Source organism: Aquila chrysaetos, chromosome 10, assembly GCF_900496995.4.
Source record: "Aquila chrysaetos chrysaetos chromosome 10, bAquChr1.4, whole genome shotgun sequence".
Classification (NCBI taxonomy): Eukaryota; Metazoa; Chordata; class Aves; order Accipitriformes; family Accipitridae; genus Aquila; species Aquila chrysaetos.
Genome location: NC_044013.1, coordinates 24,792,025 through 24,816,589, shown reverse-complemented (window position 1 = coordinate 24,816,589; position 24,565 = coordinate 24,792,025). Strand labels below are relative to the sequence as shown.

The following is a 24,565-nucleotide window of genomic DNA, read 5'->3' as shown; positions in this document are numbered from 1 at the left end:
ACTATATTACGACAAGCGGTGATCTTCCCTTCTATTCAGCACTGGCAAGGCCACACCTAGAATACTGTGCCCAGTTCTGGGTACTAGGTCACCCTGTTTGAGCAGGGCGATTGGACTAGATAGAATCATAGAATCATTTAGGTTGGAAAAGACCCTCAAGATCATCGAGTCCAACCATCATCCATGCCCACTAAACCATGTTATGGAGTGCCTTGTCTACACGCTTTTTGAATACCTCCAGGGATGGTGACTCCACCACTTCCCTGGGCAGCCTGTTCCAATGTCTGACAACCCTCTCAGTAAAGAAATCTTTCCTAATATCCAACCTAAATCTCCCTTGCCGCAACTTGAGGCCATTTCCTCTCATCCTATCTCCAGCCACCTGACAGAAGAGACCAGCATCCACCTCACTACAACCCCCCTTCAGGTAGTTGTAGAGAGCTATAAGGTCTCCCCTCAGCCTCCTTTTCTCCAGGCTAAACAACCCCAGTTGCCTCAGCCGCTCCTCATAAGACTTGTGCTCCAGGCCCCTCAACAACTTGGTTGCCCTTCTCTGGACACACTCCAGCACCTCAGTGTCTTTTCCGTAGTGAGGGGCCCAAACCTGAACACAGTACTCGAGGTGCGGCCTCACCAGTGCCAAATACAGGGGAACTATCACCTCCCTGCTCCTGCTGGCCACACTATTTCTGGTACAGGCCAGGATGCCGTTGGCCTTCTTGGCCACCTGGGCACACTGCTGGCTCACATTCAGCCGGCTGTTAACCAGCACCCCCAGGTCTTTCTCTGCCGGGCAGCTTTCCAGCCGCTCTTCCCCAAGCCTGGAGCGCTGCATGGGGTTGTTGTGACCGAAGCGCAGGACCCGGCACTTGGCCTTGTTGAACTTCATACAATTGGCCTCAGCCCATCGATCCAGCCTGTCCAGATCCCTCTGTAGAGCCTTCCTACCCTCAAGCAGATCGACCCTGCCTCCCAACTTGGTGTCATCTGCAAACTTGCTGAGGGTGCACTCAATCCCCTTGTCCAAATCATTGATAAAGATATTAAACAGAACAGGGCCCAACACCGAGCCCTGGGGAACACCACTTGTGACCCACCGCCAACTGGATTTCACCCCATTCACCACAACCCTCTGGGCGCGTCCATCCAGCCAGTTTTTCACCTAGTGAAGAGTACGCTCATCCAAGCCATGAGACACCAGCTTCTCAAGGAGTATGCCATGAGAGACAGTGTCAAAGGCCTTGCTGAAGTCAAGGAAGATAACATCTGCAGCCTTTCCCTCATCCACTAGGTGGGTCACCTGGTCATAGAAGGAGATCAGGTTGGTCAAGCAGGACCTGCCTTTCATAAACCCATGCTGACTGGGCCTGATCCCCTGCTTGTCCTGGACTTGCCATGTGAGTTCTCTCAAGACAAACTGTTCCATAATCTTCCCCAGTACCGAGGTCAGGCTGACAGGCCTGTAGTTCCCCGGATCCTCCCTCCGACCCTTCTTGTAAATGGGAGTCACATTGGCAAGCCTCCAGTCCTCTGGGACCTCCCCCATTGACCAGGATCACCAATAGATGATGGAGAGTGGCGTGGCAAGGACCTCCGTCACTTCCCTCAGTACTCTTGGATGGATCCCATCGGGTCCCATAGATTTCTGAGTGTCCAGATGGCGTAGTAGGTCACTAACTATTTCCTCCTGGATTAAGGGGGGTATATTCTGCTCATCATCCTCACCTTCCAGCTCAGGGGGCAGAGTACCCTGAGGATAACTGGTATCCCTATTAAAGACTGAGGCAAAGAAGGCATTAAGTACCTCAGCCTTTTCCTCATCTCTCATGGCTACGTTCCCTTCTGTATCCATTAAAGGATAGATATTCTCCTTGGGATTCTTTTTACTGGTAACATATTTGTAAAAACATTTTTTGTTGTCCCTTACAGTAGTGGCCAGATTTAGTTCTTGCTGAGCTTTTACCTTTCTAATTTTCTCTCTGTATGATCTAACAAGATCCATGTACTCCTCCCAAGTTGCCTGCCCTTTCTTCCAGAGATGATAAACTCTCCTTTTTTTCTTGACTGCTAGCAAAAGCTCCCCATTCAGCCAGGCCAGTCGTTTTCCTCAGCGGTTCGACTTGTGGCATGTGGGACTAGCCTGGTCCTGAGCCATTAAGATTTCCTTCTTAAAGAATGTCCATCCCTCCTGGACCCCTTTGCCCTTCAGGACCATCTCGCAAGGGACTCTCTCAACCAGTGCCTCGAAGAGGCCAAAGTTTGCTCTCCGGAAGTCCGTAGCGGTGGTTTTGCTAACCCCCTTCCTTGCCTCACCAAGAATTGAGAATTCTATCATTTCATGGTCACCAAGCCCAAGACAGACTCCGACCATCACACCTCCCACCAGTCCTTCCCTGTTCGTAAACAATAGATCTAGCAATGCTCCTCCCCTGGTTGGCTCACCTACCAGCCGTGTCAGGAAGTTATCTTCCACACACTCCAGGAACCTCCTGGATTGTTTACTCACTGCTGTGTTGTATTTCCAGCAGACGTCTGGAAAGTTGAAGTTCCCCACAAGAACAAGGGCACACGATTCTGACACTACTGCAGCCACTTGTAGAATGATTTATCCATCTCTTCAACCTGGTTGGGTGGTGTATAACAGACTCCCAGCACAATATCTGCCTTATTGGCCTTCCCTCTCATCCTCACCCATAAGCACTCCACCTTGTCATCATAATCGTGTAGCTCTGTACAGTCAAAACATTCCCTAACACAGAGAGCCACCCCACCACCTCTTCTACCTTGCCTATCCCTTCTGAAGAGCTTATAGCCATCCAGTGCAGCACTCCAGTCATGGGAGTCATCATGATGATGCCCCAGGGTCTCTCCTAACCTCAACCAATCTGTGATTCTGAGAATTCACTGTTTTATTTCCTTTGTGACTTCTGGTAAGTCACCTAAGGGTAAACACCACCGTCTTCCGATGCAAAAGGCACTTAAGAGTAGGGAATCTAAAATTTGGATGTCCCTGCTGGACATGTGGATCCTTAATAGCAGCACAAGAAATCTCAGAAAGGGACCCAAACCAAGCAAGCACCCAAAGCAGGAGAAAACAACAGGTACATAAGTGTATACAAACCTCTACACTTTCTGCAGTGTTCAAGTACTTCCCAAAAGACTCATCTCACAGCTGTTGAAGTCAACAATACAAGATTAAGATTCAGTGCTTTTGTTTGCTACCTCTAAGACATAGCACAGGGCTTCCCTTCCTTACAGGACACTGAATGCTTAAGCCACTGTATAATGCTGAAATACCAGATAAAAATTGGAGGCAAGAGAAGTACCAAGACTGATGGGAATTCGGTGTAGTCAAATTGCTATACTTCAATACACTTGAAAAGAAAAGAAAAATTTGAATTTTAGGAGGAAAAATAACTCAGTTAAATTCAGATAGCTCATGAACAACAATTAAAAAAACAAAAATGAAACAAAACACACTGTCAAAAAAACACAGTACAAGTTCTCAGTCAAAACTTACCTACCTACCTACTTGCAAACCAAGAGTATGACATTGCATTCCTAGGACAATTACGTGCTTGGTGAGACTATTATGCTTCTGGGAAGTATTCTGCTCACTTCTAGCTACAGTCTTGAGTGGCATTTATCAACACTGTAATTTTCCCATCATACAGCCCTCACCTCACAGTAGGTGGTAACTCTTTTTATCCTCATTTTTCAGACAAGGAGGCTAAGGCAGAGATTAACAAATCTGAGAAAAACACATAGGATGGGCTTGGAACTGACCAACTCCTGACAATCAATTTAGTTCTCTGACAATTAAATCACATTCTGAGTTCAAAAGCTCTGGCAAAGTGCCTGCATGATTAGATACTTGCCTACCTAAAACTTGTGGATTTGCAGACTTGGGCTACAAATCTCACAAGAGCATGGTCTCACAAACATCCTAGCGGATCCAAGGCTGCCTCTGCAGACCCAAATGTGCAGACAATCCAGGCATGATGCACCCAGTAGATGTGCAAGACCACCCAGCAGCCCAGCATAGCAACAGGAGTTGGCAATCATCAATGCAACCCAACTTATTGTTTAAGGCTGTAATTAAACTGCCCTGAATACACAAACTTGTTTTGTTCAATAATTGTTTTACTTGCCTAAAATAAGAACTGGAAGCAGTTAATTTGAGATAAATGGTCTGTGCTCATCTGCTTTTCAAAACATATACCTGAGTTTTTCATTAATAACATACACTTCTTTACTGAAATGCACTAAAGAAGAGTTTCATTTCCCTTTTTCTCCAGCCACAAGAAAGCACTACTGGCTCAAATCGAAGCTAAATTAAGCCACTGGTCTTTTCAATGCATGTGCCAAGAGACACTGCCCTCAAAAAGCAGGCCCACAACAATGTAAAACAGAGGAAAAGGAAGAAGTAATTTACTGTTTAGGTTGTTTAGCTTGAATCCCAATCTCTATTCCCTGCTCTGCAGCCTGAGCTTGTGAACTAGCACTCTCAGTCAGATGGCACCAGGCTCACAACTGTGGTAAGGGCAGACCTGTCAGGTCGCACGCTCCGAGCGTGGGACCCACTCGGTTGCCCTGCCCTCACGCTCCCGCAGCACAGCACCTGCACCTCACACGTGCACAGCACACTGCTGCCACTTCCTGCACCCACTTATGTCTGCAGCGTTGGAGCCTGCTACTAAACAGGTACCACAGGTGTTGTGCTGCAAAAGGACCTGCCCTTCCTACCAGGATGCTGTACTCGGAGACACCCTTTGAGGAGCAGCCCCGTTCCACCACTCCTCCCCTTGCCACTAGGTTCCATCTGTGTTCATGCCCCAATGGACCATGTCCCTCACGCACAACCTTCCACAGCAGCACTCAGCTCACACAGCTGTAACAGCAGTTTCAATTTCAGAAGTAACTTGCCTGTGAACTGACAGTTTTAGGAACCCCTAACTTGCCACCTTTTTCTTCACAGCATCTTCAGTGGCATATCCACCTAAATGGTCATTTGCAGAGGCTTAATGCAAAACAGGAGAGAGACCAGTTATTTCATTCGCATATCTTGGTGCCCACAACTCAGCTTTCTTCCTTTGATCTCCTTATTTAAGTAGCATCACTATAATGTTGACCTAAAAAGCATCCAGCAAGAGTTTGATCTTGCAAATTCTGGGGTACATTCTCACAAGTTTAGCCAATAAATCAGCCAAAAGTTCAATTTTCAGCACCTACTGGGATAGAAACCAAGGTCTTATTTAGGAGCAAGTTCTTGAAGCAAGAGCTTGGCAAACTAGTGAGGCTGAGTCATCACCTGGTTGGAGAAAACAAACCAAAGCTAGGGAATATATACATACCTGAGATCATTTCATTACCACACAAAGAATCTACCATAGTTACAATTTCATCTTCAATTTCAGACTCTCGCAAGGCAACATGAATAGATATAGGCAATTAGCTTAGTTGTAAAATCTTGGAATGTCTCAGCAACAAATAATAGGAAGTAACATATTAATCACAAAAAAATTATTTCCCATTTCTTAAATTCCAACATTTATTTCCTTATTGCCTTCTGCACAGTTTCTTTTTAATCCGAAAAGTGTGCAGATTTTCACACTTAAAACCAATAGTTTCATTGATATCAGCTCATCAGTCTACTTGGGGCCCAGTTTGGCCTGGTTTTGAGCTAATTGGAACTGGACATTAAAACATGCTGAAAGCATCTTGAGTGTCCCGTAAACATTATAATTTTCATTATTCAATACGCATACAGGATAAATGTAATAAAAACTAGACTATAACAACCAGCTGACTCAAAGTCCTTCAGCCATAGTTTATTGAATCAACATCAGCAATCAAAATGTGATAACAGCAGACTATTTGTTTACCTAAGCAAAAAGAGTTAAGTCCAACTTTTTTCTGATAGCTAAGAACTGACATGACAAAACTCATTACCATAATCAGACAGAGAAAGAGGACTGAACGATCATGGAGAAAAAACTTTTTCCTGAATTCTAGATGTTTAAGTGAATCCTGAAGTTGAAATCCTAGATGTCTTGGGTTGAGATTCCTTATTGGAAGAAATATAATTTGGGATGGGAAGGCAGTGCTATGTAGCACAAATTTTTTATTGCCTTTAGGTAAAGTTGTCTATATGGGCATTGCTACTCCGAAGTACTCTGTGGCATAAAATACTTGATGAGAAACACAGTGGGGCTTAAGTGCTTGCTGAAGTGGGTAAAGCACAAGAAGAGGACAGTGGTCTGCAGGGTACAACAATCTCCCAGGAAAAAATAGACACAAAGGACTTCTCTCATTTATACGGTGGCCTTTCTGCTGCTTTGATCAGATGCTGAAAAGACCTATATATATAACTTTAGCACGACAAAACTTTCTAGAAATGCCATAGCATGAATAGGAATTGGGACCAAAATCCCTTCTTTACATAAACATTAAAAAAAAACCACCCCAAACCCCCCAAACTTAAAACCTCAGCAACCTAATAAAACACATGGGAGGTTAAAAAGTAAAACTGGCTTGTTTCTAAAACAGGTCTTAATATAGTATGCCTGTAATGAAAAAGGGTAAATGAAAAGCATGCCGATTCCTGTTATTCTTTGAGTTAGACCATGCCCTTGGGTAGTATATGAAACCCCAGAAACGCAAAATATGAAAGTAATAAACATACAATTGCTCAGAACTTGATAATGATCTCTGTGAAACAAAATCTGAGGAATTTTGGTAGGCTTTGATGACTCTGAACACGGAATTAAGCTGAATGTATTTTAAATTAAACCTAAAATAAAAACAGCTGCTGAAAAACATGCATGACCAAATTCTTCATCTGAACATGTGCTGCTTTTGGCTATTTTCTTTTAGATTTTAAAACTTCACTGGCATTCTCTATATTCAACACGAGTATGAAGCAAAGTATAGTAGCTACTATTGGCATTCAGTTAAGCCAATCTAATTTTACAGATGTTTGTTTAACAGCTAAGAACCCCTGCTATTTCCACCAGTGAAGGATTATACCACCAAATAAATTTATTCACTGTGTAGCTGCAATTCTATGTGCAATGGGGCCTAAGAGATATACAGTCATCATTTAGGTTCATGAAGTTCATCCCACTGCTCTGCTGGCAACCCTTAAAGCCCAACCACACAGAAAAAAAGAAAGACTGCTAATTAATTTTCCAAAGAGTTAATTTTAAGAACAAAACAAGGTGGATACCTAAGTGGAATTTTCCTATATGAAAAATACTTATTCCATTAAAAAAAGATTTAGACTACTTGAGAAACAGGGCAACCATACAGGAGAAAGACACAGGAGAAGAAATTACTTGGTTTGCTGATACATATGAAAGAGACTATCCCATCATGGCAAGCCAGAGGGCAAACTTAACAAGATGTATAGAATACGCTTTGACTCGTGATTGAATTACCAAACAAAAGATATCCATGTCACAGTGGAAATGCCCTAATCAAATAAACTTTGAAATACCATTTGTTTGGGAATCTGACCTCCTATTCTCAATTATACAAGATTCTGTGGAAATTCAGGAGGGATACAAAACATAGCGCATTCTGCAGCACTTTGAATTGGAAAAGATTTCATACTTGTGATGCTTTTGTAGATAAAAAAAAACCTGTAAAACATGTATATGCATAGATCCCTTTGTACTTGGTAGGATGACAGCAAAAACGTAAGCAATTCGTTTCACAGTGCATATCTTAAAAAAGTTGTCTGTCCCATACTTAGCTTTAAAACCCAGAGGTCTTAAAAAAATATCCTAGGTCCTAAAAAAAAGTCCTAAACAATTCATTCCCTTGAAATTGTTTCTTACTTTGTTTTAATCACCTTGTAGCATCTGCATGTCTCAGAAAACTCTTCAGAGCGAGAAGACAGGTGTTTTCAATAGCCTAAAAACTAAAGGCCCATAACCATTGCCAAAATAAGGCAATATTAACTTTACCTAAACACCAGAAGATAACAATTTTTAAAAAGCTACCCATAAATCTGAAATGTAATGAAATGTAGACAGAAAAAAAAATTTCCATGGAATAGTTTTATGCATTCTGGAAAAACAACCAAACCAAAAACCAACCCAGCCCACATGCTACACTATTGATAATGCCTCCCAGTACAAAGACAAGCTTTCTGCGAGGCATAATTCTCAAAGGTTTCATGTAACCAAGTTATGCATAAAGCTGTCCATGACAGGCACGGCACATAATACAGGACAAGAGAAGAAATGGAGCTTTATTTGCTCATAATCCTTAAGAGTGAATACTCCAGCTCCAACAGCTGTCTGCCTCCTCAAAATCCCAGTGTCTTCACCTAACTTGGCTGCAAGAGGATGAGATGGGATTGATACAACTCCAGAGTTTCAGATTTACTCTTTCCTCACCCATGAAATATTCATTTCACTCCTCCTTCTTCCCTCTAGAAACCCTGACTAGTTGAAGGGACCCACTGGCCTCAAATTGCCTGCCACAAGCCCCAGCTCTGTAAGTATCGGGCTATTTGAGGAAACAACTGTACAGCTGAGGAGAGTCTAAAGGAAAGCAGTGAAAAAGGTCAGAAATCTAAGAAATTTAACAAATGAAAGCTGAAGAAACTGGCACCAGGCAGCATGAAGAAGATACACTCAGAATCTTAAAACATGTAAAAACGTGCCACATATAAGAATAATCTGTTCTCTATATCCTTACAAGACACATCCTTACAAGTAATAACAAGTTGCAAGGGAGATTTAAGTTAGAAATTGAGAGACACTTTCTTACAGTGATAACAGAAAAACTTGAAAAGACTGTCTGGGGACATTACATAATCTCCATCATAAGAGGTCTTTAAGAAGAGTTTAAAGAATGTCTGTTAGGAATGGCTCAAAGATAATTATTCTTCCCACAGGCAGGGGATGGGCTACACGACATGCAGAAGTCCATCTGACAACCCTATTCCTGTATGATTAGAATAGTTATTTGCTGCATAGATGAAGCATTTTGCATTAAATACCGGCACAGAGGACAACACTGAATACCTGTGTGAAATTATACCACACTCAAGTCAGTCCATGAGCCCCCAAAAGAATACCATTCCAATGAGACTGAGTTTCTCCGGTAGGAGGTCTCTGCCTCCTTCCTGAATCCTCAGAGACCAAGGATTTTTTTGCCAGACAGCAAGTACTTGGGACCAGTGGTCTCAACCCTCCTGAAGGCATGTGTTTTCTGTGCATTTCTTTGTTATAGGATAGTGCAGTGTTTTCCCCTGCACTTTATATATTTGTAGTTTCAAAGACATTGTTGGGCTCTGCTGTTACTCGCCTGTTACTCTTCACAGGAATGCAATTCCAGAATTAAACTAATAATTGAAATTAACATGAAGGGTAAATAGGATAACAGGTTAATTTTGAAGAATCAGATTGAGCTTGCAGTGCTATCTGTAAGGATTTTTTTTTTTTTTTAACTTGGAAATAGAGCTGGAATACTGTCAGAAAACATGACAGTCCAAAATTTAGAATAGCAATAAATCACCAGTTTTCACAAATGGCCTTTTTGTTCACACCTGTGTGGCTGTTGACATTTTGACTTGCATGAATGGAAGATATTCTCTCCAGCACTTGACTCCCATAGCACCAATCCCTGCAGAAAGCAAGTTTTCAACAAGAGCAGCAGGCTTCAGGACTTGACACTATTAATTACTCTGTATGAAAAGAAGTGAAACTTGCATCATTTGAGAAACAGTCTCCAAACATCACTTTTTAAACAATCCAAGGCAAAAGAAAAAAATAATGTTTAAAACTTAAAATTAAACTTTCAAATAGAGACCAAATAAACTGGGGGGAGGGGGGGGGGGGACGACGACACGGACACAGACACCACCACCACCACAGGAAGAAGCCAGAGGACAACCAGTTTTCAAAACAAAAGTCACAAAATGGAAAAAGAAGCATGCATGTAATTCAGGCTATATCAACCTTGAGTTTATTCGTGATCTTCCTTAGTAGTTGTCGTGGTTTAACCCCACCCAGCAACTAAGCACCACGCAGCCGCTCACTCACTCCCCCCCCCACCCAGTGGGATGGGGGAGAAAATCGGGAAAAGAAGCAAATCCACGGGTTGAGATAAGAACAGTTTAATAGAACAGAAAAGAAGAAACGAATAATGATAATGATAACACTAATAAAATGACAACAGCAATAATGAAAGGATTGGAATGTACAAATGATACACAGTGTAATTGCTCACCACCCACCGACCGGCACCCAGCTAGTCCCCGAGCGGCGATTCCCCGCCCCCACTTCCCAGTTCCTATACTGGATGGGACGTCACATGGTATGGAATACCCTGTTGGCCAGTTTGGGTCAGCTGCCCTGGCTGTGTCCTGTGCCAACTTCTTGTGCCCCTCCAGCTTTCTCGCTGGCTGGGCATGAGAAGCTGAAAAATCCTTGACATTAGTCTAAACACTACTAGCAGCAACTGAAAACATCGGTGTTATCAACATTCTTCACATACTGAACTCAAAACATAGCACCGTACCAGCTACTAGGAAGACAGTTAACTCTATTCCAGCTGAAACTAGGACAGTAGTCCACTTCAACATTAAATTTTTCCCTTTATTATTATTGCTTCAAAATTGAGAACTCAAAAAAGATTTGTCACTAACAGGAAAATGAATGTTGAAACAAATACTTTCCAAATATGGATAAATCCACTCACAGCCTTTTGAGAGGTTAATTACAACCAAGACAATAGTTGACATTCTCTCCATCCCTGCCATCCATGCCTTCCACCTTTTCCCACTAAATATTAAAATTACCATATACTGCATAATCTTAATGTAGCAAGTATTGGAGCTCACTCCCAATAAAGGCAGACACATTTGACAAAGCTCCCCCCCACTCCTTGCAACCACATGGAGATCATATAGCTCAGCTGAAATGCCACAGCAAATACTACCTTCTTTGTAATTTTTCCAAGTTTTTCAATAGTTTATTGTGGGCATTTTACTCCTATTTCATTATCAGGATATATTTACTAAATAAATTCTAAATAATGTCAAGGTTGTCAGGCATCTGACCTTGGAACTGAGAGATTGCAAATTTTATTAAAGCAGTGAGCAAGCCAGTTTCCAGTAAGAAAATGTGCAAGAGCACAATAGCAGCCATTCCAACATGTTTTATTATGAACGTTTTACATTGTTCTTGACAAAAAAAGGTGAAAAATTGCAGAAAATGAACTTGATTTTTAAATATAAGAGGGACTTGTTTTCTCTTTCATCTTCTCATTCAAAATAGGTCAATCGCCTCTTCTCAAGTATATGGACATATCTATTTTGCAAAAGAGAATTTAGGAAAGTCACATAAATGTCAAACTAATCAGTTACACATAAAAATACGTATGTTTGATGTCACATCATCAAAATATCCCAGAAAACATGTTCACTATGGATCCTACCATTGGAGTTCACCAGACTTAGCTTTTGCTTCATTATTTGGAGCAGAATTGGGACCTAATAGTTGTAAATAATATTACATCAACTTCCAATTTACTACTTAAATACGATACATACACTTTGGGTATATTATCATCACTTCCACACTTAAGACCTACCGCTTTCTTTAGAAGATGTGTTTGAAACAGCTCAAAACTGTGGAAATAAAAACCAATAATTTTATTTAAACAAATTTTTTACATCTCAACTTTGTAGCAAACTATATGAATATGGTCTTGCATAACTATGTTCAGTATGTTTAGAAAGCTTCTGTATTTACACCAGACTATCAAACAAGTTACTGTAACAATTTGTACTTGGATATTCCTAGTCCATAATTTTGAATGTGGATTGCACTGTAACAAAATGTTTTGTGTCAGAAGAATGCAAAATGCACACTCACAAGTAAATGAGATGGATATATAAAAATGTGTTAGATACTGTGACCTGGAAGCTGAAGAAACTTTCACTCAAAAGCATGGCAATAAAAAGGAATAAAAAGTATATTTTGTTATGCAAATCTCAGTATTTTTTTTTCCTCTAAAGAGTATTAGCTCCCTAAGTAATTCACAATTAATAGACCTGTTCTTGACAGAAAATGCATATCTTATTTAAAAGGATGAAAAGTTTGTTACTTTCACTCAAGCAGATTTAAGTTTCCAAAAACTGTAAGTGGAATAAGCACTTCTTCAGAGAGGTAGTTCTCCTCAGAAGTATAATCTTACCATTTTCAACAGGGGCCTGTTAAAAGAATTTATTTGTGAAAGGATAATCTTCTGCAGTTTGAACTTTCTCACCAAGCTCCCTTCTCATTGCTATGCAGTGTGGGAGGTAAGTCTGCTTGCAATGCTAGCCGTGTCTACCGAATCAGAACTAACCTTTTGTTCCAGTTATTTTCTCTGCAACTTTTTGCCATCAGTAGCCACCTCCAAAAAAAATATACTTTTGTACTTTTGAAGCCTTGGTGTCTTTCAAATGATTCACTTACAAGCTGATTCAAAAAAGGAAAGTGTCATCATTTTATGGGAAGCCATTCAGGACTTTTTGCAGAAGACAGAGATACATCTACTTTGTGAATGCTAGCCATACAGCAATGTAATAATAAAAGGAACATCATCTGAGATACTGTAACACTAAATTATACTAGGCTTCAAAATTGCAGACCAGAAAACTGATTTCCACTGCTTATAAGACAGAATAGCGTGATTCAGACAGTAAATCAGGTTCAGGAAGAAAAAAAAAACATAGTAACAATCAGCACTAGTAACATATGTAAACACAATAAGGAGATCAAAGAAAGATTGATCACTACAGTACTCATTTCACTTTATGGAAAATAAATATTTCTTGGGGAGTAAGTATTTGTAGCTTATACCACACAAGAAAAATTAGAGTTTGTTCACTAAACATTATAAACACATATAAAACCATAAAATACACATGCAAGTACCCTGCAATGCAAAATACAAATAACCCATGGTCTCTGAAGGAAAAGCACACAAACAAGTAAGCATATAAAATTAAAAAACACTTATTAAGCAGACATTGGTGAGGTATCAAGAATGGAACTTCATCAGAATCTTAAACAAAAAAAATAGAACTTGATATAAAATTAATCTTCAAATATATGTATGGTTTCTTGGTTTTTTTATTCAATGCTCTGTATTGCATTTTCAAAGTATTGGTAAAATCATGTAGTGCAGGAGTAGCACTGGGGAATGTGGTAAAGAAAAAAAAAAAAATCAGTCTCTGTCAGCCAAGCCACAAAGCATCTACAGAGCCTAATTCATCATGAAAATGCCAGGATGCCTGACAGCTGATTGACAGATCAGCCCTCTACTCGCTCCCTCTCCCCTCACAGAGGAGCCCCTTTGATATAACGTGCCTGTTCCTCCTGGACAGAACAACTTATGTGAAGAGTGGTTATACGCAAGAGCTTAGCTCAGGAAAAAGAGAACGTATTGAGCAAAAAAGTCTTCGCAGGACAGCTGGGAATTTGCTTGGTGGAGGAAAATTCTTGTCTGGTGTAAAGGAAGCATTTCCACACATTTTCCTTCCTCCCCCCAGCAGGGAGGATTGCTGTGCTCTCCAGGCCTGCAGTTCCCATGCAAGGCACCAGGCTTTGGCAGCACAAGCTGGCATGTGCCCAGGTGGCCACAGGGGTCTGCTGTTCCCAGAAACCCCAGTGCTGCCACCTGGGGCTGCCATCCCACCTGGGCACTGGAGGAGCAAGCCCTGGCTGTGGTACAACTGCATGAGCAACCCAAGTCATCCTTCACATGTAGTGTCAACGATCATAGGTTCAGCCTTTCTAGGTGTCAGTCAATCTGCTACTTGCTTTAAAATTAAGCCTGTGTTTAAGTGCTTTATGGGACTGGGGCCAGAACACTCAGCTTCTTGCAGAATTAAGCCCTGTGTTTTTATATCCATAATGTTAGCTCAATCTTTCTGCCAAGCAAACTTCTTCTCCCTGAGTTTTGTTTGTTTTTCAGGATTCAGCTCAGTGAGGGGTGGGGGTTAACCTAAAGTACAGTGTCCTGTTTGCCATGTACATTGAAGGCAATTTATACTGAAAAGAAGCTATAAAAGTATGCTTACTTTCTTGGTCCTTAACTCTGTATGGGACAAGCAAAGCAGCACCGGGATAAGTGAAAGTGAGGTTCTCCCATTCAATCCGTGAAAGAACAGATTATATGTAGATGAAAAAGTAAATGAAAATAATACCAAGTAACATGGCACTGTATAGTTTATGCTTTCAATACATACATTTTATTTTCTCTGTATATTTTAAAAATCTAAAACTCTAAGACAAAAGAACAAGGAAAACAAGGGAGTACTTGGAAAAATACTTCAGAAGCAAATGCCTAAACAAAAACATCTTCCATATCATCCCCCAAAATAGAGGTTCTTTTTCTAATCATTACCAATGTGTTGGTGAGGAATGACCCTAAAACGACCCTAAACTTTTATATTCAAAGACCATCACCTTCAAAAAACAAAGGAATAAATTGTTTAGTTCAGGAACTTTGTGGGAAAGCCATCTCACATCATCTTCCTTCCTTTCCCAGCTGGTAGCAACGACTGGGTGGGACAGCACAGCTGAAGAGGAGACATGCTGGCTACTGTGGGCACACTGAGATAATCTGCAAGGGCAGGTGTGGAAGAGAAGAACTGGGCTCTATCCCACACACCCTGCAAGGCTGCACAGCTTTGAAGACTATGCAATCCCAGCAAATTTTAAATACTTTGTTTCCCTTCTGCTATTAAAGCAAATGTACTTCCTTGGAGAATTTTTCATCAGAAATTAATTTAAGAAGTGTGGAAAAAAACATTGAGCAATAATGGAAAAGTATTTACTGTCTTAAGGCTTGACTCAAGAAAATTCAGCTGCTATGAAGCAAAAGTGGTCATGAGGTCTTTGGCAGCAAACCAGAGAGGCACAGACTTTCTTGTTCTCTCCCTAACCTTTCATAAAACATTTTACAAATAGACAATGTACACAGAGAAAACTGAAACCACTCAGACCTTACAATGACAAGCTAATATTTATAGTCTTACTCTCCCATTAGTGCACAAAGTAAACCAGCCACTACAAAAAACACAAAAGCAAAATAAAACTTCTTTTTTTGGCTAGTTGGCTGGTTTTGTTACTTGGATCACAATTTTTTATCATCCCCTCCCAGGTATCGCACGGGACGAGCGACTGTGATCTTAAAGGATTTTGACACTAGTATTCCCTCACATCTCACTAGACATTTATTCTCTCAAGACTTTCTACACAATTCTGTATTCACTGTCACTGTAAAATTATTGTTTTACTAAACTGCTTAGCTTTAATTCTCTCTGCTGAAGTTTGACTGTTCACAGTGAATGAGAGAAAAAATTAGAAACAAAGAGGACAGTCTCGTGACTCTGGCAGACAAATATTACCCTAGCTTATATAGCTGCACCTAGGTCCTTGTGAGTGCTACACCTTCAGGGTTTCTGATAGGAGGTTTGGTGCCCGATTCACAGAGTATTCTGGATTTGCATTATTCATCTGTCTTTTGAAGGCTTTTGGTGTCATCCAGGCTGCCAGGTAAAGCAGTCCCGAGTCCAGGAAAAATATTTCGTTGCGATTTTGACATCAGTGTGTAGACGTAGAATTTTTTCCATGCTGGGAAATCAAAACTGTCCTAGACTAGAGCTATAATAATGCCAAAGTTTAAGTACTACTAGAATTGATGGAAAGGGAAAATTTATCCAGTATCTCCTGGTGGGAGGGGAAGTGTGACCTTGGTCTCCTCCTGAAGCAAACTATTGGACATGTTATTAGCATATTACCAAGAGGCTGGGGGTTATGAGACTCAGATGAAGATGATGATGTGGAGTGCTGATCTTACAAGGGACTGTTTGTGGTTCCTTAAATAGCTCTTCTGCAGTAACAAGTAGTGGAAAGGCAGGTGGAGGGCTTTTACTTCTTGACAGCATGAGCTGGCTCTTAATCTCTGGCTCCGATATGCACATCACAGTAGTGCTATCTCCTAACGCTCAAACGGGGAAGGGGAAAAAGGATCCAGCATACTATCTTTGCTGGTAATTAATTCAAGGGGAACACAATCTCTGAATCTTGAGATTGCCAGGTGATCTCCCCAACCAAATATAAAGGAAAACACAATTATATCCAGCTGAAAATTCTGTATAACTCTCATTAGAACTCCGTACATCTTATGCCAACAGCCAGGTATCTGCAACTGAATCTACTGGAAAGTACACAGAGGCAACAAATAAAACAAGTTATTTACGAGTCCTACTATGTATCAGACTAGAAGCTGTAAATGATCTAACATGGGCATGCAGCAAGCATCTCCTGCTTCAGAAACACCATTTTTCCATAGTCTCAAGAGGCTGGAGGAGCTTTTAGTCTTTAATACTTTTCAATATGTCCACATAACTCTAAGGATGCAATGAAACCTACAGATAAAGCAAGGAAAACAAATAACAATCATTCTACTGGAATAGTCTGCAATTTTAAGGTGTTTGTGGTAAAAAGAGAGAAATAAACTCTCATTTTTCTCATAAAATTACTACAAGAAAAGTTAGGGAGAAAGTCAAGGTGGGACCTGTCCAATATTTGATGGCTTGATTTCTGACTTTCCAAGAAGTATCCAGTAATAGTTTATAACTGTGCAACTTCACAGTAGCATAAACCACCACCTATTTCTGATTAATGCTATTATCTTTTAAAACCAACTTCACTGTAGATCTAGGATAAGCATTTAGAAAAGCAGACTGTAAGTGGGAAGTAGTCCCAGGGCAAAAAAAATACCACCCCCCTCTCACCAATGAAACAAACTCTTTCTTCCCTCATATTTTTCCAGTTCTTCAACAGCAGAATACACAGGCTGCTCTCCTTCATCACCACCTCCTCAGACTTCCCCTGCAATATCACCATGATTCCAAAGACCAGTCTCATTCAGACCTCAAAAACTTTCATACCTTGCAGTTAAAGACCCATTTATTTTTAGCCTGTTGTAAACCAAATTACAATTGCACTGTAGTATTAAGCAGTCAATAAATCATGCAGTTCCCAAAAATTCAGAGAAGTGCCACAGAGTTGATAAGCTAGAGGTAAGAATGAAAACTATTATTTAGAGATGAAGTCAACTATCAGACCAGAAGTGTGAAAGGTGGGACCACTAACTATGTAAGTATGGTTTATATAAATGCAAAAACTAGAGTAATGTTACTGGCTTTGTCATTTATTTTAAGTCAGATTGTCAAAGTTAGTTAGATGGACCGGAAGAGGTGGATATAACAAGAGTAGACAGATATACAAAAGAAATTAACTGTTTCCTGGTTATCTGGCACCAGCTTTCCATAAATACTATTCTAGTCCACTAGATAAGTAACATACAACAAAAAAAAAAAAATACAGCTGATCCTTCCACTAGACTAGATAGCCTCTTGGGATCTCCTCCAGCTCCCGCACCATGTGATTCCACTCAAAGCATTCTGTACTAGCTGTGGAAAACATCCAGCTTTCAATCCATCATGAACTGCATGAGGACAAAGCATCCAAGAACTAGAAAGCAGAAAAAAAACCCTCTATCACACTTTTTTTGTACTGAAAAAATAGGTCTGCCATTTTCAGTCCTGCTAGTCCATCACAGATCCCACTGAAGACACTGAACTGGAGCATATTTTATATACAAGACAAACATTGACTTAGAAGCTCAAATGTCACAACTTTCCCTAAGTCTGTTGCTAGTTTTCCATACACTGAAACCTTTGACAATACAAACCTACTAAGACAACTCCGAGCAGAAAGCAGCTTGCTTCCATTTCTGCAAAAGGCTAAAGGGACAAAATTGAGATCAGGATACATGTTTATTTCTGAACATAAGTGAGTTAGGTTTGGCATATACATCCAAACATTCAGCCGACACTGATGCTGTGATTTGTGACACACAAAGAGTCATTTCTACAATGGATCAGCAGGGCTGGGAAGTCAGCAGATTCTTTTCCAGACAAACCTCACTGCGTATATTATTTCTTCATGCTTAATCCAGGCACTTGCAATTTGGTTATAATAGTTCAAGGGGCTGAAAGCACATGACTATGAACTGCATAGACCAAACCCTCAGCTGGCATGAATTGGCATGGCAGTCCTTAAGCTCAGAAGACATACTTGCTAAAATCTGGCCCAGAGCAGGTACACATTCTCTGAGCACTTCATAGTGCTGTCATGAATTTCCATACTAAAAGATTAAAGTTTCAAAGATGAACAGAAAGAGACTTAGGTTTAACCTGCTCTGAAAAACTTAGCTGCTGACTTCCTTCTTGTTTTTAATACAACTTCTTTAGACTCTGATGTCAAAAAAACCCCATAAATATACTGTAGAGCAGCGATGAAAAATTTTCATGGGTTCATATGCAGTGGGGAGGAATATGAAAAGGCTTTTAAAAGTGTATTACATTTCTTATGAGTTGGAAATCCTGGGTCACTAAATGTATCTCAAAATGGAATTGTGGACTGATTATATATTTTCATAGTTAACTATGATGAACAAGCCATTCTTTTTTACTTTCAGATCACGATAAACATCAGTTCAAATAATCATCATGAAGAATTAAGCTCATACTGAAATTCAAAATCTATCAGTGGAGCAGCTTCCTGACCTGCTCCTGTAAGAAGCTGACTTAATTTGATCAAGGATGAAGTCTCAGAACTGAGGGCATATCGTGGGCAAGCTTAGACTATAGAAGTGTAGATTATTAATTATTAAAGCTCATAGAGTATTGCAACACTTACCTTGGGGAAAAAAAAAAAAGCAAAGTGGTTTTTTGTAAAACACTCTGAACAAATTAAAGGGAGAAGAGGCAGGGCAGATGCAAGTGGGGCAAAAGAAACTGAACAAAAGCCCTAAAGATCTGCTGCCCCTGTGGGTGTGAAAGGGTGCATGCTGTCATTCACACACTCCCATCCCTAGCTATCAGCAGCAGGTAACTGCAAGCCTAAGAAGGTTAGGCTAACCGCTCAGGAGAACTCACAGCCAGACTAGTCCATCTGAGTCTCCTCTAACATAGACAAAATATGGCTAAAACCAGCTTGAAACTGTAGAGTTATCCAAACAGTGCAGTCTAGGAGGAAGGGAGATAATACTGATGTTGATAAATCACCACCACCACACCAAACTAAAAAAAAAAAAAAAAAAAAAAAAAAAAAAGGAGGCAAATAACAGGAATGTAATCACTGAAAAGAAAGACTTCTCCAGAGGAGACTGTCCACCCTGACAGTTAGCTGACATGACACCCTTCACCCCAGGGCATCATGGGCAACCCATCATGTGGAATGTCTTCATCCTTACTGGAAAAACAATAGCACTGCAGCCACACAGGCTTAAGGGAAACCACTGACTGAAGTACAACCTCAGCAAAGGAAAAATAGAGCATTGCTCTGCTTTGGTAAATTCGCATGGCCATGTGCAGAACCATGTAGACTTATATGTTTCATCCATGCTTTCATCGAGATACAGCACAGCTGTGTTTATATGACACTATTCAAGTTGCTAAACCTGGTTGAGAAGACCTGTAAACATGGCCATGCTGCTTCTGGACCAGACTCATGACACCCCCATTGTATTAAATCTATTTGTCTCAGAATAGCCCATGGGAAACCAGCTTGTATTGCTTAGTGGCTTGGAATATCAGCCAGCCCATGCCATCTGTTGATACCTGCCTACAGTAAGAAATGATAATCATTTATTCTGTCTTAAAAAACATCCCGGTTCTGTGATTCTTCAAATAAGGGGTTTTTTCCCCATAATTGTTTTTCTAGCTCTTTTCCATATCTTTTGTCTCAATGTCTTACATAACTTTCTCATTGCTTTGCCTCTCTTCGACTTCACATTCTTCTAAATCTCTTCCTATTTGGTTAGCTCTTTTTACTCCCCTTTTTCCTTCTTTCTGCACAAATTAAACTCTCTCCAAACCACCAATTGTCCCATTTTAACTGTGATAAGTTTGTTTTATAAAATAATGCAATTAGATCCAAGAGATGTTTTCCCCTTACCAGCAGGCCTTTTATTTTATTTTCCTTTGAAGATTTCTTTATAGTCATTACTTTAATTAGCAATAGCATAATATTTTTCTCCATTACCTCAAATCACTATTTCAGTTCTTGGTACCTCTTTTCTCCTTCTGTCAATGCCCATCAATTCAGAAATATAAATGAGAAATTCTTGTCACAAGTCAGGGCTTGGCTCAGACACAACTTACTGTTTTTGAAAGTCTATCTTGTTTAACTGCTTACTTGAATCTTCCATTCCCTAAAAGAGTTGGTCCTCAAGTCTAAGCTATTTCTCCTCCTCTGTTCCTGCCCACATCAGGTGCCCGTGCCCAGGAGCTGGCAGCGGGGCTGTGGGGTCTCTGTGAGGAGAGGCCGGGGCTGCCCCGTGCCGGACACGGCCGGTTCCGGCCGGTTCCAACCAGCCCAGGGCAGCTGGGGGAGCTGAGCCCCTCAGAGGAGCCGGCAGTGCCCCCGAGGCGGGTCGAGGAGTCAGGAACGAAGGAGCGGAGTCAGCCCAGGGGGCGGAAGCCTTTTAGTTTTTGTCCATTTTTCCACCATCCAGCTCTATTTTGATTGGCAATAACTTAGTTTTCCCCAAGTCAAGTCAGTTTTGCCCGTGACAGTAATTGATACAGGATGTCCCTGTCTTTATCTCAACCCACGACCTTTTCCACCTTATTTTCTCCCCCATCCTGTTGAGGGGGGGGGTTGGAGAACACCTCAGTGGGCAGCTGGCCAAAGTCAACCCACCACAATCATCCTTCTCTGTTTTGCTTCACTGTGACCTGTTTGGAAGTGTTTGTTGTGGATTCTGCTGTTAGCAGATGAGTTCCAACTTTTGGTACAGAATAATCAGAAGATAAGAATCCATCAAGTTCTTCAAGTTCTTGGTCTAGTGTCATATAAAGTGTGACAGCAAGGGTTCATACAGAGAAATACAAAAAGATTATTTCCTTTTACCTCCACAGAAGGTAACCACATTTGCTTATTAGAAAAAAGGGGAAATAAACCTTGTAATTAAAATGTTTATTTAGAATTTAAAATGCTTATTTAGAATAAAATGAAAACAAGGGTAAACTCCATATATTGAAGTAACAGCAGTGATTCAAAATAAGCCATCTTATTAAGTGGAGTTTTTAACAAAACGTATTGACTAAATCAGAAAGAATACCCAAGACAGAAAGCACAGATGTCTCCCTAAAAAGAACCACTGGGCCTTCCAAATATGTGCACATCTGAATACTTCTACTTGCATCATCACGTGAGCAAACACGTATCTTTCAGTAAGGGCACAACGATGGACAGAAATACCCCAATTTCCTCTTCACTAGCCAGACAGACTTCTGCTCCTCAAATCATCTTCCTGTACATCATATTTTCCTATTGCCTCCTGCCAGTCCAAGACACAAGGCCCCTGTGCTCATCTTTCAAACTGCAGTCCCGAGTCCACTCTGACTATACAGAACAAAGTAGAGACTTGAATAATTGATAAATAAATCTTAAGAATTATTATATTTTCTTCTGTTTCCCATATTCTCCACTCCTTATTAGTATTTCCAGTAGTAAATGCCCTCTAGGGAACTCAGCAGCAACTAGGCCCACCTCTGGGAAAATAGTGATTCAAATGTTGCCATGGCTCACAAGGATACAAGCTGCAAGTCTGCAATAAGAGCAACAAACAATTTGATTAGAGAGGATTAAAACTATTTGGTCTCCCAGAAAACAGCTATAGGGGATGGTGTAGAACGGAGCAGGTTTGCAAAGAAACAGACTGGAGCCACCAATATATGCTTCAGGTAGGGAGAACAGAAGCTCTTACTATTGTAAAAAATAAGCCTGGGAAGTTGTTCCAGTGACTGCTAGTAGCTCAGATGAAATACACAACTCAAAATGCTCAGGCCCCATCCCAACTTGAGAAACCAGATATTTTATGGTATCTCCAGTTAGTGACGTATATAAACCAACACTTGAGGTAGCTAAGCCATTGCTTGAAGTCACGGACAACAAAATTTGTGCATCTGTCTTTCTATGCAAATGCCAAATTTTGCTCTGAGCAGAGTCCCCTTAAGAGGAAAGGGATTACTTAGGGGAAGATGCTTACTTGCTCAGCTTGGTCCTATGGCTGCAGGAAGCATTTGGCTGCTGCATATGAGCAGTGCAGCCTTAGAAAGCCCACATCTTTCTCCCTAGGCCTGAAGTATCTAAATGAAAAGGCAGGTCTTCTCTAAATGCAGGTACAAGATGTTCAATAACTAGGATTTACCATTCCATTTCTCCTTACATAGACTGTGTGGACTTCTCTGGTTCATATACACATAGGAAGGCTAGAGAAAAAGTCTGTGAAGTAAAAATTTTGTGTAGACAGACTAGAAGAATAAAAAATAAGGAAAGCTTCATTACAATTAACAAAAGTTAAAAAGCAGCCTCTTTGGGGGCAGAAGGTGACAAGAGAACCAACTTGCTCTTCACTCTAATCTCATTTGCCCATCTACTGTCAGCAGAAATAAGCTTTGCCCCCAAATTGCAAAACTGAACCTCTTTTACCCAGGTTCCTGGTTCTTTAACTCCCTTCAATGAAGCTCTAACAGCTGAGGATCTCCTCATTCTCCATCTTCCCCTTGCACTCCAAAAGCCAGAATTTTTCAGGCTTCTTCCAAAGCTACTGACACTGTGCTTCCCAGACTATTCAAACACTTTGTGTTCATGGCTTTTTATATGGCACGTTATGAGGCAACCAGCTTTTACATTATGAAACATTTGACAGGTGAGGACACATTTTTATGTTCACACACTGAATCCACAGTCTAAGCTATTCAGGAGAAAAAAAATTACTCAAAGTAAAGAAAGATGGAACAATTAACACACAGCTTTAGCTGGAGATCAAAAAGGCAAGTTAAGTCCCCAGGCTGCTTGTAAAAGAACCCTGCAGCACTAAGCTTGTGTGGCATTTCAACAGCTACAAGATGAGCAGGGACATGAAGTAAAATAACTACAAGTTAACAGACTAGCACCCAAATACCTTGTTGATAAAAATAGGACTGGAAGTTATTTATAGAAAAATCACTTTTAAGAACCGAATGCTGTAAGTTTCTTTATAGTTCAGTTTTTATATTCAAAGAAAGGTACCATTGTTAAATATACACTTTGGGTGTTTTGTTTTGGGTTTTTGTTTTTTTCAAAATCTAAACTATACTAAATGCAAAATCAGTGAAAAGCTTTCATAAGTAATAACAAAAAATTAAATCAATCTGGGAACATTTACTGTTTAAATTGGCAAATCGTCTACTGGCAACCAAACAGTTAAAGAAAAAAAGGAAAAAAAAGCCTTAAAAGACTCAAGAGAATTAGCTGTTGCTAAAACAATTTTATGGTCCTTTCCACTTCACTGGAGGTAGTTTGTATGGCTGACTGGAATCTATTCAATGCTGTCAAACATCTAACACTCCCATAGCTAGACGCCTTACAATGAATAACAAGCAGTCTAGCTGCCAATATGCTAGAGCTGCATTTTTTACCAGGGACTGGACCCCAACCCAGCAACACTCTAACTTCATTGTTAGATGCCTTGTTAATTTATAAGATCAAAAATTAACCACAACAAAGTACCAAAATTCCAAAGCACCACAGCTACAAAATCCATCATATTTAGTAAACCACAATACAGAAAGTCAGGTTCATAAAAAAACCTGCACATCTAAGATCTGTTTTGTAGTTTAAATTGATTTTGTAATAGAAAATAACACTCAATTTCAATAGATGACTTACACTATCTAGGGAGGCTTACAATAGGTGCACGGAATAGAAAAAAGAAGTAGAAACAAGGAATAAAGTGTACACAACTCTTGTTGAAACACTAAGCATATCATGTCATCTTGAGTATCATCATTTCCATAAATATTATCCCAACCATTGATTGTCTTGCTCAGTATTGTGCTTCAAGTAAAATCCTGGACTCTTACCATATTGACGTCCTTCATCTTTCAGCTGTAATAATGGTGAAGCGCTGACACCAGAGTCATATTCCAAGAAAGGTAGAGAATGCTCAGTGACAACACTGTCTCTGTGAAATTATGACTGTGCTATCTTGGCAGGTTTATGATTATGACTTTGACAGGACTTCTATTCTGTAGCTCATACCCTGCCATCAGACCCACATGGGCACACCCTCCTCTTCATACAGCATCAAGATAAAGCCAAACAGGACACAGACATTATGACTTTGGGTACACTCTTTAGTATTTTCAACTCTGGTGTAAAAATGAGCATCATTCTGACCATACATGTAACCATATATATGTATATGACCATATACGTAACCAAAGTTACAACTTTGGATTTTACTTTTCATTATTATTTTAATAAAACTACACTTGACTGCAGAGATCCCAGGAACTAATTCTCCAGGAACCAAAAGGTGCTGAAAAATTTCACAGCCTCAGTTTGGCAAACAAAATGAAGCAAAGCAGCTGCTTTGAGAAAAAAATAGTTATATCATGCAGATACATAGCCCTCTGAGAAAAACT

General features: G+C 40.4%; 1 protein-coding gene and 1 long non-coding RNA gene across 4 annotated transcripts in view; both read right to left on the bottom strand.

Moving 5' to 3' along the window:
• The window catches only part of LOC115347346 (glypican-5-like), a 403,275-nt gene that overhangs the window by 277,423 nt on the left and 101,287 nt on the right, over positions 1 to 24,565 (bottom strand). The gene's annotated exons all lie outside the window — the stretch shown is intronic.
• Positions 11,248 to 12,297, bottom strand: LOC115347347. Its single transcript, XR_003925459.1, has 3 exons — positions 12,217 to 12,297; positions 11,611 to 11,647; positions 11,248 to 11,327 (listed from the first exon to the last, which is right to left on the bottom strand). It is a non-coding gene; the product is annotated as an uncharacterized LOC115347347 (long non-coding RNA).